The sequence below is a fragment of the Camelus dromedarius genome, chromosome 8 (assembly GCF_036321535.1).
Source record: "Camelus dromedarius isolate mCamDro1 chromosome 8, mCamDro1.pat, whole genome shotgun sequence".
Classification (NCBI taxonomy): domain Eukaryota; kingdom Metazoa; phylum Chordata; class Mammalia; order Artiodactyla; family Camelidae; genus Camelus; species Camelus dromedarius.
Window position 1 is genome coordinate 22,626,037 of NC_087443.1, and position 16,948 is coordinate 22,642,984.

Sequence of the window (16,948 nt, forward strand, 5' to 3'; positions counted from 1 at the left end):
GACCTTGGGCAGGTCCCCTGCTCTGACCTCCTCCACCTGAAAACCTCGGTGTACCTCCGAACTTCATTCCTCTGTCCTGGGAAGGCAGGAGGAAGCAGAGAGGAATGCCAGAGGTGGGGAACATTTGTCCCTGGAGACAAATACCAGGGAAGGCATTTGGGAAAAAAGAAGCAGAGGCCAACTTCCACAGGGCCTCCGACAAGTTGATGGGGGACCAAGACACTTCTATTTTTGACGCTCCTGCTCCATAAAAAACAGGAAGAAATTAACAAGAGGTTCATAAAAATAACAGATACTCAGTGTTTCTTTGAAAGGAATGAATATTTTAACAAAAAATAAAGCAAAGTTAAACTTGTGCGACTCATCCCAGAATTTTAAAAACCACGTGCATATAGAGGATATCATAGGCTGGTGGTCCAGGCAGGGACACACATTTACAGGTTCGTATGACGGGTGCCTTTTCCTTCAGTTGGTCAGGTGAGCTCTATGACTGCAGGTGTCATGGTATTTGAATATGATATGCAGCATCTGTATCGTTTGAGGCATTAATTACGTGGTCTTCCTGATTCACCAGCCTCGTGATGGGCTCAGAGCTGTTCTAACAACATCCCTTGTTACAGTGTGGCAGAGAAGATGGCATTTGTATTCATTGGGTTGGGCTTCTGTAACAGCACCACAGACTGGGGGGGGCTTAAACAACAGAATTTTAACTTCTCACAGTCCTGGAGGCTGGAAATCCAAGGTCAAGGCATTGGCAAGATCGGTTTCTTCTGAGGTCTTTCCCTTGGGCTTGTAGACGTCGGTCAGCGCTCTGTGTTATCACGTGGTTTTCCCTCTGTGCTTGTCTGTCCAAATTTCCCAGATGACTTCATTTTAACTTAATTAGCTCTTTAAAGACTCTTAACTACAGGCACATTCTGAGATACCGAGGGTTGGGGATTGAATTTTAGGGAGACACAATTCAACCCATAACAGCTCCCTAACCCGTACCCTATCTGCATGTTTGCAGCCCTTAACCCAGCACCAGACTGTACCCATCAGTAATGCCTGTGCAACGGAAGGTTCATACGTGGTCTCCCTACCCACCCACCCAAGGGGGAGGAGCAGAGAGCAGGAAGGGGAGCCCCAGGTTCTGCTCCTAAAAGCAGGAGAAGCCTTGCGATGGTCATCAGCACACCTTCACTTTCTGTCAGGAAGCAACATGGCTGAACCAGGACTCCTCTGGCCTGTGGTTTCTCTGAGCAGGGATAACGTCACTGGCATCTCTGGAACTAGCCACTTGTTGTCATTGTCATGCATTTGAGCGATTTGAGTTTCTCTGGTGTTCAGTGCACAGGCAACACTTGTGTTGGTTTGTTTTATGCAAGATACCATTTTGCCCTTCCTTCGGTTCCTTTATGGCTTCCTCAACAGTTCCACCCACCATGGGCTGTCAGTTGAGAGTCAGGGAGAAGCCGGGAATGACAGAGACCTGGCTGTCCCCTCCTTTCGTGTCTGCCCAGTGCTCTGAAACATTTGACTGCTTCCCCAGGCAGCAGAAGCCTTGCTGGCAGCCTCCTGGGAGGGTTTCACTGAGAGACACAGAGAGAGAGAGAGAGAGAGAGAGAGAGAGAGAGAGAGAGAGAGAGAGAGAGAGAGAGAGAGAGAGAGAGAGAGAGGAGAGAGAGAGAGAGAGAGAGAGAGAGAGAGAGAGAGAGAGAGAGAGAGAGAAGAGAGAGAGAGAGAGAGAGAGAGAGAGAGAGAGAGAGAGAGAGAGAGAGAGAGAGAGGGAGAGGTGGGAGGCAGACGGGGCGGGCTGCCTTTCTTCGGTGCATTCAGCTCAGGCACTGGCCCGTTTATCTGCCGCAGTGAAGCTCTGCTAACACAGAAGGAATACATTCAGCACAGAGCGCCCTGGAGAGCGGTGGGGATAATAATGCCACTATTCATTATTTTAAAACAAACACAATTTGGAGTGTGGATCTCTCTGGAAGTGTGAAATTGGTTCCTCTTAAAGAACAACTGGCAAGGGGAGAGCATGTGACCAGCCCAAGGGCAAAGAATTCCACCTGGGGCCAGCAGTGCAGGCTGGTCTCTCTGAGTCCAGCCAGCGCCGCTCGCTCAGCTGCAGCTGCGTGTGATGCAGGACTGTAAGCAGGCGTATTTAAAGTGTATTGAGCACCTACTGGGTGCTCTAAATGCTCTATTACACAACTGCTGTGTAAGGTGAATATTTTTTCCCCATTTTCTACAGAAAGAGGCGGCATCTCAGAGAAGTTAGGACATTTGCCCAAGGTCACATAGCTCAGCCTTGGCAGGGAGGAACTTAACCCAGACTGATCTGATATCAATCAGTAATGTTCTGTCTACGGTACCTTGTTATAGGAGTAGGGTTAACACCTGAACTACCCAAACTGTGAGATGAGACCCTCTAGGCTTGACTCAGAGCCAAAAAGCAGTGGGAGAAGGTGAGATGCACAAACAGGAAGAAGCCCTTTTCACTGAGGTCATGGCTGGATCCCCCTTCCAGCCTGGCCAAGCGTAGGCACCAAAAACAGGTACGACTTTGGCAGGTTATTTGCTAGTTCTGTCCCAGTTCCCTCATCTGTGAAATGGGGATCTGAATGGGATGCAAGCCCTGCTCTGTGGGTTTCCTGTGCTAAAATCTTACGCCAGCAAGACCGTTACTCACTGACCCAGCCAGGCACTTGCTGGTTCCGAAAGGACCCACGATGAGTTGGAAGCCCACGCTAGCACCTCAGGGCTGGAAATTGCCTTTAAGGAGAGGACAGACATTCGTGTGGGCTGGTTGAGTGTAGTCTGAATGGACGTGGTGTGTTGATGTGGTCATACCCCGAGGTTCAACTCCTCTGCACCTGTCATATGAAAGGGTCACTGTGATGAGATGGGAAAACTATGGTTTGGAATCAGACAACCCTGGATCCGAATCCTGTCCTAGTCTGTATCCATCCTGGACCACCTGCTCAGTTGCTGGAAGCCTAAGTTCCCTTGTCTGTAAATTGGAGAAAACAACGCCACCTTGCAGCCAATGGAGCAACTGAATGAATACGGGGTGTGAAGCAGCTGGCAGAGCGGGTGGCCCACTGCTGGTGTCCTTTGCCCCTTCTTCACGTCATCTCCCTTCGGTAGAAAGGTCCGTCCTCTGAGAGGTGATTCACAGGCTCTGGATCTCATCAGCCTCGGTGATCTGTAAGAGCTCTGCCTCTTTAAGATTTTTAGGGTCGTAGGCCCTTTCAAGATAACATGACATTTGTGAAGCCTCTTTCTAGAGAAGAATCACCTTGAGCCATGTATGGTAGCTGACACTCCCTGGAATCTCGGCCATGCACTCCAGGTGGCATCCTTGCCCTCCTAGAAGGGAGGGGTTTGGAAGGATCCACGTATCCTCCGTCAGAGCTTTCGAGAATCCATGGGGCCGCCTGCGATTCAGTCCACAGAAAACAGGAAACTCATTCCCAGACTCTGGGAAGGCACTGAGAGGGGAGGTTGAAGGCCGGGCGGGTGGCCCACTGGCCTTCCCTAATTGCTTTCCTTGTGTTTTGCCTGCGGACGTGCACTTGTTAACCTCCGCTTCCCGAGCCCCTGGCCCTGGCACCACCTCTCTGATCCGTGACACCAGCAGGAGCACAATTAGTGAGGAAGAACAAAGGCTGAGAGGTACCTGGATTGGGCTCTGACCTCACCAGATGTTCTGGCCCGGCTGTTTTCATGTAGCTCCCCGGAGCACGCTGAAGGCCGCCAGCTGCTCCTCTCCCAGAACGCTCCCTGGTCTATTGAGGTGGCCGCTCTCCTCTATTCTCAGTTACCCTGCGCGGTGACAATCATCTGTCCTCGGGCACTTCGCTCACACCAAAGCCAGGGACGCCCATCTTCTGAGATCAATGCCCTTTTATTTATGACCTAACAGGAGAACAGAACAGACTGCTGTGCTTTAATGCGAAAAGGGCCCCTTGGTTCCCAGCCAGCCCCACGCACGTGAAACCTGACAGTTCCGGCAGCAGTAGAGGTGGCGGCGGCAGTGGCAGCAGCATCTTTGAACGCAGGGGACAGCCGCCACCAGCTTGCTCGTAGTGCCCTCCCCTGGGAGGGGGGTGCCTGCAATTCGGCCTTATTATCTGGCTCTTTTTTACCCCCAGCCAGAAGCTCCGTTCGTGGACCAGCCTTGATGACACCATAGATTTTGACCAATAGATCTGGAACTCCTACCAGATCTACACACAGACACACAGACACGCTGCCCTGTTTTTGTGTGTCCTTATCCCGTGCACACAAGATTTGTACAACAATAGTGTTCACCTTCCCAGTGGCCACACGCTGCCCCCTCCACATTCTGAGCAACCCCTAGTCCTCTTACCTTTCTCCATCTCACTGCCCTGTTACATTTTATCTGTAGATCTCACCATTGGCTGAAATTCTATTCCTTGTTTATGTTTTTCCCTGTTGATGATCCATCCCTCCCACTAACAAGCAAGTCCGCGAGAGCCGGGACTTCGTCCCTTGTTCGTGTTGTTTCCCCAGGACACACAACCAGTTCTGTTGAATCAAGTGGTTTGTGGCAAATGCAGCGATATATTACATGGATTCAAAACGTTCCCCTGGGTCTTGTTTTACCAGGGATTTTATCCATCTGAGAAAGAAAGACTGAGGAAGCTTTGCAGCCCCAGGGGCTGAGGCGAATTGTATCTCTAACATACCACGTGGAGCCACGAGAGTAGACCACGCGTTGTGGTTGTGGTGGAGGTTTGTGCTGTTGTTCCAGCTGCTGTGTGTCTGAGCACCTGGATCTTGTCTCTGATGCCTGCTTGCTCCTCCTGCTTTTACAACCCAGCTTCACTCTTGGGCGTGCAGTTTCCCGGTTTTCCAGGAACGGCCATCTCTGCCATATTGTGAAATCTGATTCCCCGCCATTACTGTGCAACGTGCTAACTAAGCAGCTAAAGGTGATGGTCACAGTCTCAGAGGTGACACTGCCAAGGTGGGGCCTCGGACAGGAGCCTGGAGGAAGATCATCTCCTTCCTAAACTTATGACACTTGAAGCCGTGGAGGTTCGCGATCCTTTGTGCCAATTACTGGAGAAGCTGGGCTACTTGGTTTTCTGAGCACGGGGGTCTGTAGCCGTAATAATGATGATGACGATGTTTAAACTATGTTAAACACACTTTTATGGGCACTCTGCTAAGTGACCTATATGTCGCTGCATTTAGCAATCACTTAAAACTTAACAATGTAGGGCTTGTTATCCCTGTTTTCAGGTAAAGAAACTGAGGCCCAAAGAAGTTAAATAACTAGGACTTGAGTGTGACTCTGAAGCCCGCACCTTTAGCCAGCATGTTTTGTAGCCTCTGTTCCCCCGGAGGCAGGGAGGCTAGACAGGAGGTCGCCCGCCTGGTTGGCAGATTCCTATGGCAGTTAAGTCTCAGATCGTGCATCACAGCCTGGGTTTGGCTAAAACACACTGGACTTGGGGATGGACTTGGTTCCTGATTCGTCGTCCTGTTGATGTCACCTTGACCAAGTCACTGTCTCTCTCTTAGCCTCCCAGCTCCATAATCTGGAATAAAGGACAACAGCCTCCCTCTCAGGGTTGCTGTGGAGTTTAAACAAGATAGTCACTTAAGAGGGGTAGTCACTTGGCATTTTTTCTAGTTGGAACAGTTCTGAGCAAGTGAAAGAGAGCATGCAAAACTCTCTGGCACTTCCCTTCCCTGCCTCCCCCAGGTAGAACCTTCTGTCCAGACCTGGCTGACGGAGACAGGCAGTGACCTCTGCCAGGCCCAGCAGGGGCGTTACCACTCATGTTGTGGGGTGGGGCCCCACAGCTCAGATGCAGGATGCAGATGGGGCAGATGCTGGCCGACGAACACCTTGCTGCCACGGAAGCTTGCATTTTGATGTAAACATGGAAGATGTGAAGACTAGCTTTGCTTGATGCAATGACTTTCCTTAACTGAGGTCTCAGGATGAGCTCATGTGTCTCTGACACCCAGATTGCCTGCACAAAGTTATGAGGCGTTTCATATCCATTTCTTCCCTAAGGATCCAAAGCATTCACCAGTTCCTCAGGGAGCTCTGTGATCCCGAAAAATAAAAGGAATGTAAATCCTAGATGACCGTGACATGGGAGGGAGCAGCTTGGTACCTGGTGACATTGTGGGCTCCATGGTGCCGGAAGGAGAGAGGGCAGGGAGGTGTGGGGGAACCTCCTCAGGCTCTGATGTTTTCTCTTTTAGGGGATGTCTGTGTTAGAATGGGGTGAGGGGTGGGCAGGAAGAATGAACAAAGTTGGCATGGGCTTGTCTTTGTTGCATCCTGTCGGTCAGCTCTTTGCCTCTGTCGTCCCATTGGGGTTTCCTGGATAGCCTCTAAGGGTGACGCTGTCAGCTGCATTTGACAGCAGGAAGAGCAAGCTCAGAGCTGCCAGGCAGCTCCTCCGAGGAAAACCAGCTGATAAGTACGATTAGGATTTTCAACTCAGATATGCCCGACTCCCACGTCAGAACTTTTGAAAAGTGAGAATATAAAATTATAGTCGTCATCAGCAGAGGCAGCAGCCCCCCGCCAAGTCTTAGCAAAGATGGAAACTGTGACAGTCTCAGGGACCAACATCACCCTTCTTTTCAGTTAAAAGGAAATTTAGAAGCATTGGCAGCTGGAAATCCAAAGCGCACATGGCCACTAATGATTACTTTCATGAGTCTATCAGAAATTCCCACATCTTGATAGTGTCAGATAATATCTGAGTGAGTTTAGGTATGGGGAACGCACAATTGCTGATGGAACTATAAACTGGTGTAACATTTTAGGAAAGTAATATCAGGGTATTAAGTGCGATTGCAAATAACTATATATTTTGACCTTCTGGAAGTCAATAGTACAAACGTATGTGTACGAGGATGTTTATCACAGCACCGTTTGAAGTATCTAACACACACACAGACAAAAGCATGAAGTTAAAATGATCTAAATAGCCACCAGAAGGGGGATGGTTGAATAAGCCACAGAGCATTCTTACTATGAGGTTTTATGCTGCTGTTGAAAAAGAATGAGGTACGTGTGTGTGGGTCCGAGGGGTGGCCATGAGTGGTTAATAGATGAAAAAAAATCATGGTGCAGAGCTGTGTATGTTGTATCCTCACACTTTTGTAAATTGCTACAGATGAAAATCAGCATTTGTATGTGCACGTGTATCTTTGTATCTTCCCACTATCAGAGGGCAAGGCAAGGAAGGATGCTCACAGACCCAACTGGGAAGGCTGGTTTACTTAATTCAGTGGGAGAGCTTGCGATACTATTTTTATTTTTATACCATCGCATTTTTAGATGTGTTGGAAATGCTATGCACTTCTTTTTTTAATTTATAAAAGCAATTTTAAAGAGGAAAGCAGAGAAAATCAAATAGGGAGGTAAAATTCGGCATACTCCTCAGCATTAAGAAGGAGGAGGTGGTGGGCTGAGGCCAGGCATGGGACGAGTCGGCCTTTTAAAGAACTCAGTGTGGCTTGGTTATTTCATTATCGGGGTGCTGATTGACTCAGGAATCAGAGTCAGGAAGGGGGACTGGCTATCCAGAGATGGCAGGGGTCAGAGGACATGTGTAAGAGGCCCTCACATTTCCCAGTCTCTTAACATTAAGAAGAAATGAGAAGATCGATGATATGCAGCTTGTGTGACTGAAAAGATTACAATTTGAATTGTAATTGGTCAAAAAGAGATACTTTTTTTTTTTTCAATCTTTGTCACAACTCAGCATAGTTCTTTTTTGCTGTCTGCTGGAGACCATCCCTTGTCGAGCAATTTATTTATATTCTTCCATTTCAGCAAGTCCCTACCTCACCTTCCACAGCTGCAACAAGTTGGGTCACGATGCGCATCATTTTAGAAAATCATGAGACACTGGATGAAGTGAGAAGACTTGGGGGAGATTTTTTCAAAGTGCAAATTAGATGAGGACATTGGTCCTAGCTGGTTGCATTGGTGCCAAAGGACAAGTTCATTTTCTCGGAGGCTCCTGAGTAGCATAATAAAGGCTGTTTCTCAGGTTTCCACTTCATAGGAGCTGTTTGACTTCAAACCCCACCTGTCTTATAAGCAACTGGATCATTAACCTTAAAAATGTCAACTTGTTCATGTTAATGTAAAGTGAGTTACAAGCCAAGGGACCCTGCAGAACTGGCAGGGATCATAGACATGCACGTAGCATTCTGTCTTCATGCATAGTTGGGCTAGAAGCCGGAGATGGGCAGGGAGCAGGGAGTAACCCCCGGAGTCTGTCCCTGTCGGATCTGCTGGGTCCAGTGGGAGAAGAGCAGGAAGGCAGGGTTGGGAGGGGCAGGACAGATACCTGAGTGAAAAATCCACGGGATAGGCTGAAGCCAAGGGCTGAGCAGGAGCACAGACCAGGGGAGGGGCCCAGAAACAAGTTTCTACTGGCAGGAACAAGGTGGTTGCATCAGAAGGACTGAGCAGGGTGAGGAGGATGGAAATATGCCTATAGCCCAGCCTTCTGCCCACAGTTCTGTGGGCCAGACCCTCCACCCCTTTCTTCAAGGGTCCCCAGCTCTCCTGACCTGGGACAAGCAGGCCACACCTGCGAACCCCGGTTCTTTCCTGAAATGTGGTATAGAGCTCATGGCCAGTAATTGACTGTATGAGTTTGCTCGGGCTGCCGTAACAAGTACCACAGACGGAGTGGCTTGTGAAACAGAAGTTAATTTTCTCCCAGGTCTGGAGGCTGGAAGTTCACAATCAGTGTGTCAGCTGGGTTCGTTTCTTCTGAGGCTTCTCTCCCTGGTTTGTGAATAGCAGTCTTCTCCCTGTGTCCTCTCATGGTCCTCCCTCTGTGTGTGGCTGTGTCCTAATATCCTCTTCTTATAAGGACACTCTTCATATTGGAACAGGGCTAACCCATCTGGCCTCCTTTTAACTTAATTACCTCTTGAAAGGCCCCGCCTGTCTCCAAATACAGTCACATCCTGAGGTGCCAGGGTTTAGGACTTCAACATCTGAATGTTGGACAGGGGGTACCATTCAGCCCATAACATCGATTTCTTCTATTTTCTCCCCTCAGATAAAACCAAGCACCCGGTTAGAAATATCTGTGCTGGTATGTGTGTATGTATGTAGGAATGTGACATGATTGTTTTTCTGATAATACTTCACTTCCTCTAGTTTTGAACAATTACACCTTGTCAGCCCGCTGAGCTGTGTACCTCCAAAGAGCATGACACTCTGTCCCTCAGAGGGGCAAGGTATCTCTAAGCACACCCACATAATACAGCGTTGAGGCCCATTTCCATCGCTGACCCCTGGACAGAAGCGCTGACTCCTTAAAGAGGGCCTGAGATCAGGATCCATCTGGGGATCTGAGTGTGATTGTCAGCCCTTCGTCTGCTCAGACCCTGAAGATGCACGCACAGCTGATGAAGTACTCACTCGGGCCCTTTAGAGGGCTTAGCCCGTTGACACCAACTGACCCCTTCTAACTCTCCAGCACCATAGGTATGTATGCATATTTGCATGTTGATTATTATCTACCACTTACCTGGTGCCAGATATACTAGGTGTTTTGCAGATGTTAATTCGTTTAATCATCACAACAACCCTAGGAAACAAGGATCTTCATTATGCCCATTTTGTAGCTGAAGAAACTGAGGCTCCAGGGAGCAGAGCAACCTGACACCCAGCCGGAGGTGGAGCCCGGTAGTCCAGAGCATATTTATTCTTCACACAGCCTTGCAAGGGAGTATTGGCTTTCACTGTCTTGCAAATGAGGAAAGAGATTTATTGCTGTTTAGACCCAGGGATGTCTAATTCGAAAACCATTTTTCTTTCCCTTGTGCCAGCCTGTTTACTTGGATACTGCCTATTCCCCAGAGCCCAGGCTGATCCTTCCTCCTGCCACACATCCCTCAGGAATACTCAGAGCCACACATAGTCGCTTCACCACATCAGTATTGCGGAGTGTAGCCATCAGTTCTGTTTGGGGAAATGGACAAAACACTGGCTTTAGAGTCAAGTACATCTTGTTTCAAACCTCATCTCTCTTAATTTCCAGCTCTGTGGTCTTGGCCAAGTTACTTCTCTGAGTCTCAGTCTCCTCGTCCTAAAAGCAGGGGTAATAATAAGTAGGTAATCATGGGAATTAAATGTTTAGCAGGCAGTTAATCCACACCCCTGTTTGCACTGAGCAGCGTGGTAAGTGGACTGCAATGTAACTCTGCATTTCTCCCCATCAAGAGATAACACTTTCCAACCCTGGAGTCTGGGCTGACCTTGGGACTTGGTTTGGCCAAAAGAAAGTGATGAAAGTGAAAGTGTGTCAGTTACAAGTCTCAGGAAGCCTTGCATGCTTCCAATTTGTCACATGGACTCTTAGGCCACCATAAGAAAAAGCCTGGGCTAACCCTGCTGGAAAGTTAAGAACCACATGGTGCAGAACAGAGTCCTGGCAGCTGAGGCCATTCTAGACCAGCCAGCCCCAGCCAATTGGCCAGTTGACCACAGATGCATGAGCAAGCCCAGCTGAGGTCAGCTAAACACACAGCCATCCTGTCAACTCCTGGGAAATAAGACACAGTTGGCAGTCAAGTTATTCATTTTGGTATAATTTGTTTTGCAGCAATAGCTAACTGATACAGCCAGATAGTAATAGTATCAGTACTATCTAGAAAAAGCTCAGAAACATGCTCAAATTTACCCAGAGAACCATCCCCTCTCTTGTGTGTGCTCTCATGGACACATTTATATTCTCCCCATGTGTTCATACGAGAAGATCTACATAGGCTACTGAATTATGATTCTAACAAATGAGGGCAGTAAACATTTGTTTCCGTGGGCTCCAATAAACTGCTTCTCATTGTCCTTGTGTCGAAACTGACATACGGAACTGGGATCTTTTTATGAGGGCTTTAGAGCTTGATTTTAGCAAAGAGACTGACGCTTCTTTTGGCAAAGAGAGCACAATTCAAATGACACTAAAATGTTAGGGAAAGAGTCCGCTTTCTCCCAAACTGACCAGTCCAACAGGGTCTGGGGGCCACAGTCATGGCTCTGGGTCCTTGTGCCTTTTATTCTTTGTCTGTTGCCAAAGCACTAGGGTACTTGCCTGGATGGCCAGGGCACGACCCAAGTTCCTCTAATGACTGGTGGCCTCACATGAGCCTGCGGGGCTTGTGACATTGATCAGGTCTGATGTAATTATTGTGTGTGTGAGTATGTGCATGTATGTGTATGCTTGTGTGTATTATATCACACAGTGGTGACAGGTAAGATGGCTGTCTTTTATGGAGTCTTGAGTATTTGTGGTAGACACTTCCTACCCCAGTTAAAAGATGGATCAGGAATTCCCACCAAAGCTGCCGGACCCCAGGGAACCTAACAGTCCCAGCTTTAGTAGAACACAGTTGCCTTGTGTACTTTGATCCTAACACAGTATCAACACAGCCCCCTAGTAAATGTCCACTGCTTGATTGAGTGAGCCTGAAATCCTGGTCCACGGACAACTCCTCCATCACCCTTCCCTCTGCCTCCTCAAGCAAAACGTTCATTTCTCAGAGTCCATCATGATTGTTAGGAGCCAAGCGTGGGTTGAGATTTCGGCTCCAGCCCTTGCCACCTGAGCGATCTAGCCTCAGTCCTTTAACACTGATGGGCCTCAGGATGCTCGCATGTATGTGAAATACCCCATAATATTTATAGTGCCCTGGTGAGGAAGTACACACAGGTGGTTAAATAAGAAGGCACAGGTAGGATGCTTGGAACACTGCCTGGCGTAGAGTGAGCACTGGGTAGTATCACCTACTCTCCATTTATACTTCCATTCAAATCACACTCTCAGAGCAGCCGTGATTTGCTGGCTGCAACATATGCAGAGATCCAGGGATGGAGGAGACCTGGCTCCTTCATGAGAGGCTCTCCTGGTTGTAAGGGGGAGCTGAGGGTAGACAGGTGTATCGTGATCTGCGAGGGGACAGGGACAGTTGTTATGCAGATGAAAACCCGGGTCTGGCAGAGCTCAGGGGAAGAAGTATCTGATTCCTCCTCGGTTCAGGGGGCTGGGGAGAAGCCGCAGAGAAGACGATTATTTGAGTTGAATTTAGAAGGATGAGAGGGGATTTGACAGTTGGAAAGGTCAGTTATTCCAGGCAGAGGGAAAGGCCTGTGGGACGGAATTGGGCCACGCGAGGCCTGTGTTCTGTTCTGGAGAATGTGGAGAGGTTCACATGGAGGCTGTCGGGAGGGAAGTGCCAGGGGACGGAGCTATAAAGGAGAACAGGGACAGAAAGAGGTCCCAGGACTCCTGGAGAGGCCCTGGTTCCCTTCAGCTGCCTGTGCACGGGGGAGGTAAATGACAATGTTTTGGATGCTGGGAGCAGAATTCCACTCAGGGAGCGAATTTTGCTTGTTTCAAAACGAGCTTTAATGGGCCTTTTGGAAGAGGATTGGAGGCCTTGGTGGGGGTTGTTGGAATGGGTTGGGGTGCATCAAGGAGAGGGAACCGTGTAGTAGAGGAATTACAGGAAGTGTGGGCGGAGGAGGTGAGCAGGAAGGTGGAGGGGAGATGCAGGGGTCAGGGAGAGGGAGGGGAGCACCAGGAACTCTGCTGACCAGAAGCGCTGCCAGGGAGAGAGCTGGAGGGCGGGCAGGAAGCCCTGGAGGCTGCTGAGAAGAGGACGAGCTGTCTGTTACTTGAGCTGTCTGTCAGTCACTTGGCTTTAGGCTCCTGGCTGTGCAGTGCTGTCTTGCCTCTTCAGGAAAAAACGGCTGCACAACCAAATAGCCTGCACAAATGGTGTTTGAGAAATTAAGGGGCAGAGGCTGAGTTCCAAACTGAAGTCAGCTCAAGGCAGAAAGAAGAGATAAGCTATCAAAATGGAGTAGAAATTCGGTGACACCAACACAGTACCTCCGGGAAGTCCCCCAAATATGAAGGGAGTATCAACTTCAGAACTTCTGAACCAATTTTGTTTACATATTACAAAACAGAGAGACACCCAGCTGTCCCTCTTGCCTTCGCATATATGTCACACGTCACCCCCAATCTTTGCAGGCACGAATTCTTTTCTGAACACGACAGACAGCTATTGCGTGGTCAGGAGAAATGAAGTTGGCAGATTCTGAGAATATTTTAAATTTAGCATCCTTAACTGTATATTGAATTTTCATAGCCATTTTTCCTGCTCAGTGGCAGCAGGACACGTTGACCTTTCAAATTTATCTACATCCTCTTACCCACTAAAGCCCATGAAATAGATGGTTACCAGAACACAGGTGCCGGACTTGGTGTATCTCCACCAGAGGCAGAAGAGAATGCAAGGAGTGTTTGAAAGGTCTTAGTGCCTCAGAAATGATTGAGTGTTTTTTTTTTATTCAGGCATCACTGAGTAGCAGGGACAGAAACCCACTCTGAATATAAGGAGCAAAAGGGAGGCCCTTTTGGAAGGGAACTGCAGGGTCCTCAAGGAACTGAAGGCGAGGCGTGGAGCCAGATCTGGGAGGGACAAGCGCAGAATCAGGAAGCTGCGAATCAAGGCCACTGCCTGCTCTCCAGAGGCCACGTGGTCTCTTGATTCTGTTTCTTCCAGCTGCATCTTTGTCTCTCTTTCAGACAAGTTCCCTCACCCCAGCGTGCACGGGGTCCCCAGCCTTGCTCTAGAGAAGCTTGGGTTGGGCTCACCCATCAAATGCTCGTGGAGGAGGCTGGTACCTCTCCACCTCAGCCCAGATTCCCAGGAGCCCGAATCTCACTGGTTTGTCCCTGTGGATGGGCTGCCAGCTCAGGAAGCTCCCCTCCCTCCAATCGTCTGTACCTGGGAGTGGAGGCAGGTGGCATGGAAGGGGATTCTCACCTATGAAATGAACTCGTTTCAAAGAAGTACGATTAACAGGGAAATACCCTCCTGCGTGTTGGGCAGAACTGCTCAGTTTAGAGTGTCTCCTCGGCAAGGAGAGGACACTGGCTTTTAGAGCATCACGTCCACCTGGCCTCATGGCAGACATGCTTCCCTTTTCTCACTTTCTTCTATCAGCCACTCTGGGGAGGAGACACGCTGGTGCCTACTTTATGACTAGTGACTCGCCTGGAAACTCATAACCACTGTAGGGAGGGAATCACAGTTTAACCTGAAGGTTACATGAATAGGAGCAATAGGACAAGGCTGCACTGTCACCAGAGCTCATTCCGTGGCACCCCAGGTCCTCCTGACCCCCAGCTCTGCAGGCCTCTGGAATGTGCTGGAGGAGTCGGGGTGGCTTTGCCAAAGGAGCTGGTCCTGCACCTGGTTACTGCTTTTGCTGCTGCAACAGAAGCACTTAAAAGGGCCAAGGGACCATAGCCAGGCAGCCATCCTAGAATTCTGTTTGGTGAAGGGAGGGCTTTGAGAAAAAGAAATGGATCAGTTAGTGGAGGTGGTTTTGTGTACACGAGCATGTAGGGGAATCCCGTCTGCATGCAGTTGTCAAGGGCTCTCTGTGCACAGAGACCTCTGTGCAGGGGACCCTTTTAATACACACATCCCTATACAACATGCATGGAGACTGTATATACATACACACACACACACACACACACACATTGGGTGCACTGAGTCCATAATGTGTCAGGCCACAGATTTAAGATGTAATCCCAACTTTTCCTCTTGCTCCCTGTGTGATCCTGAACAAATCTTTCTCTCTCTCTGAAGTTCACTTTCTACATCAATAAAGTGAAAATAATTATAGACTTTCAATAGTGATGTGAAAATAAACTGAGATCATATCTAAAACAACTTAAGAGCCCACTACATACTTAGCTGTGTATAAATTTAAACGAAATATAAACTATTATTTAACTATCTGTACCTAGACACACATGCACACACGGTCATTCATGCATTCACATTTCTGTACACATACTTAACTGCATACATGCAGGCACATATACAACCAGAATACCAGTGTACACAATGATTCTGTACACACCCAAGGACAGCATTAACATTTACAACCATTCATATATGTATGTATGTGTATATATGTAAATGTATGTGTAAATATATACAGATACATAAGCATACGTCAACTTAGACACACCCACAACATTAGACATATATATAAACACATATCTAATATATACACATCACACACATATATACATATTGTGTATGTGTGTGTGTATAGGTATAAATATAACACATTTTATATAGTAAGAATTTGCCTTTGATACTAAAACAAGTCAAGCTAATTCATAGCTCTCAAAATATCCCTCTGGTCTGCTGATTGTATTGCCTCACATATGACAAAGTACTTTCGCTGCTTCTTTGGGGGAAAAAACACCCAGACTGCGGACATGCACTCTGTGATCTTAATTAGCCTGTTGGTGGTGGGGAAGGTCATCACTCCACGTCAGGCGTGGAGGAGAGACACCCACGTTCCAGCCTGGGGAGAGGAGCCAGGTCTCCCCACCGCCTGGCATAAGGAGCCAGTCTGTTTTGGAGCACCACCAGCCAACTGTGAGATGGGCTTTGCTTGCACAGAAGCCCTGTCTCCAGTGCTGGCTCACAGAAGGCTGGGCTCAGTTAGTACAAGGTGTTTTTCTTCCCGTGGTGACATGCTGTAAGGTGAACTGCTGGAGAGCTGCCGTTTGTATTGCTGAGTGTGTGTGCGCAGTTGGGAGCGCTGTGTGCAAGGCGCCAGCGTCCTCGCAATCTGTCTGGAGAGTCCCAGAGTCCTTGGGAAATCGAATTCGTGTTCAGTGGCTCTGAGGCTGGAGCACAGGCTGTAATCAGCGCCGCCTACTGCTGCCTGGGCATCTGGGGGCTTCACACCCCGGCCCCAGCTCTGCTTAGGATCTGTGGGTTTGTACGGCTCACTTTGGGGAAGACACCCAAGCCTAAGGGACTGGAGATACAGGCAGAGCTCCGTGCAGAAGGACATCAGGCCGCCTCATTTATATGGCTTCACTTCCATTTGTAAATTATGAAAGGAATGAAGAAAGAAGACTTTGATCCATCAAATTTATGGATTCAATAACTGTTGCCATTTCAGACAGCGGGCATCCCTGGGGATTATTTTTCCATGTATGCTTAGGTAACAGAGAGGGAGAGACAAATGCTAAATATTCTGCTGTATTTATGAAATGTCAAATGTGCTTTCCAGGGTAATTACATGAATACTGAATAGCCTCGCTGAAATTTACAACCTTGCAACTAAGTGTTCGGGACTGCTTCTGGCTGGCGGCCTCCCCGTAGACAGGACAACAGCCCTGGCACGAAAGACCCAAATGGGATGAAATCCAGCCCAGTGCCCCGCTCAGCTTGCTCTCACCACTGCAGCTGGCCTGACTTCATAAATATTGACCATCTGAGAGGTCCACGTCAGGCCCAGTCATCCTCCTGAGCAGAAAGAGGGGACTGAGTTGGCATTAAATAGCCCATGGCAATTCTAAAAAAAAAAAAAAAAGTTATTTTATGACAATTGTCCCCAGATCTGGTGGAACAGCATATAGTTTATCAGAACCCAAGACAGTTCTATGGGGAGATAGATCACTCCTTGGCTGGTTTCTCCAAAATCGTGGCATATTCTTTGGGGATGAGAGGGTGAGTAATAGCTCAGTGGTAGAGTGTGTGCTTAGCATGCATGAGGTCCTGGGTTCAATCTCCAGTACTTCCCTTTAAAAAAAAAAGAAAAAAAATGGGGGATGGAATGTAGTCCTCTTTTTTGTCAAATTTCAGTTAAATCAACTTAATAGTCTCATGGGGCATACTCAAGTCCTCTCTCTCCTTAACCACTGATCACCTTTCTATCATAGATACGACTGCTCAAATCTCGGAAGTGTCTCTTGAAGCCCTAGCTTGCTTTGCCACTGTGTTTTCCCAGGGCCCCCAGTATTCTTTGAATAGCATCCTATTTGTCTCCCTGCAACTAGTTCATCCTTCACATTGCTCCCAGAGGGACTTCTTATTTAGGACG